General features: G+C 39.3%; 1 long non-coding RNA gene across 1 annotated transcript; it reads left to right on the plus strand.

The window, feature by feature from the left end:
* Positions 1-830: 830 nt before the first annotated feature.
* LOC311296663 lies at positions 831-1592 on the plus strand. Its single transcript, XR_014628655.1, has 4 exons — positions 831-870; positions 1034-1142; positions 1255-1355; positions 1435-1592. It is a non-coding gene; the product is annotated as an uncharacterized lncRNA (long non-coding RNA).
* The last annotated feature ends 247 nt before the right edge of the window (positions 1593-1839 follow it).

Here is a 1839-nt window from a genome sequence, read left to right on the forward strand (position 1 = left end):
AACAACATACTAGAAACATGCTAAAACATGCTAGCAAACTCTTAGCTAAGTGCTAAAGCATGCTATTATTGCAATTAAATAGGAATTTGCTGTAACTCAGGCATGGAATGTCCAAGCTGCCCCAAACTTCACACTTTTGATAAGAGTCATGGCCTGAACACATCTGCATGAGAATGTTCAGTTATAGTAATAGCGCCACCTACTGGCAACAGGAAGTGACATGTTTAACACGTTGATGCCGTTCTAGCAACATGGTAAAAATGCCATTGAGTTCTAAACATGCTAGAAACATGTTAAAACATGCTAACAATGCTTAGCTAAGTGCTAAAGAATGCTAATTCAATGAAACATGACTTTGTTGTTACTCAAGAAGGCAATGTCCAATTTGCACCAAACTTCACACGTTTGATAAGAGTTCTGTCCTGAACACACATCCATGCTCATATTCAGTTATAGTCATAACGCCACCTACTGGCAACAGAAACTGACATGGTTAACACAGTAATGCAGTACTAACCACATAATTATTGTGTACTGAGCATGCTAGAAACAGACTAAACATGCTAGCAACACTTAGCTGAGTCATGAAGCATGCTATTATCACCATTATACAAAACATTTTGTAACTGACTTTGACATACTCTTACTATATATACCTCCTTAAATGTACATTTCCCAACCATGCTCTGTCTTCCTAAAACCACAGAGTGTTGATGGCACGGGTGCGAGGGCCCTTTCATCGCTGCTTGCAGCTTTAATTGGTTTTGTTTTTGTATAGGCAGAGGAGATATGATTACTGTACTTGCCATGGGATGGAGCAATAGGAGGGTGGAGAGTCTCCACAAGACACTGGAGAAAAGATTTGTCAAAGTAAGAAGCCTAGACTGCACGTTAAGGAGTTTCCTGGGCCCTGGAGGCACTATGAGTGTGATTGTGCTCTCCCCTGTATTTTTTTCAGGGGCAATTGTGGTTAATTTTGCAGTGATACTGTGTTTTCTGTCATTTTTTTTCTCTTTTTAAATAGACTACACAGAGAGCAGAAGTGGAAACAGCCGATCTTGAGAGTCTCAAGCAGGAGTTGAACATCTCTATGGAGGATGCAGATCGGTGGGTGTGTGATGGCAAGCAATGGGCATCCACTGGTATGTAATATAGTCACTGGTGTATACATTTCCATATATATATTTGTCTACATTTTTGCAGTGATACTGTGTTTTCTGTATTGGTCGACTTTGCTTATTTCTGGTTTTCAAGAGAGACACAGTACTCCCAGTAGCAGGAAGAGCTCCAGAGTGAAATCCATGAGATTATTTATTCCATCCGAAGAAAGAAGCATGATCTGTGTCGACAAAATGGTATTTGATACTACATCACTCAACTTGCATTTTGTCATTTACATTTTTTTTCTAATCTTTTTTTTTTTTAACCTTACAGACAGCAACCAAACAAGGCAACGCAAACGGAGAAGACTTGGTGAGCTCAAAAAGACACTCAGAGAGAAGATAGTGCTGTACAACACCATTCCTGGCTGTGAAGAGAAAACTGACAGCGAAGCAGCATGCAGTCTCTCTGATGACTTTATTCTGCCTTGGGAAGCACAAGGAGATGCTAATTAATGTGTTTTATTTTTGGGCTTTTTTGAATTCATAAAATTCAGTTGATTGCCATAACTGGTCGTAAAAATGACGTAAAACCTTTGTTTGTGTAAATATTAGATTGGGTCCATCTGCTGGAAAAGGCAGTCAGTCAGTTTTATGGCATTTAATGGGATATTAAAGCGGCAGTTTCGAGGAAAATTAGACTGTCCTGTGCGCTGTTATTAAAAGCCTATTAGATTTT

This window comes from Rutilus rutilus, assembly GCF_951802725.1.
Source record: "Rutilus rutilus genome assembly, chromosome: 1".
In the NCBI taxonomy this organism is placed as follows: Eukaryota; Metazoa; Chordata; class Actinopteri; order Cypriniformes; family Leuciscidae; genus Rutilus; species Rutilus rutilus.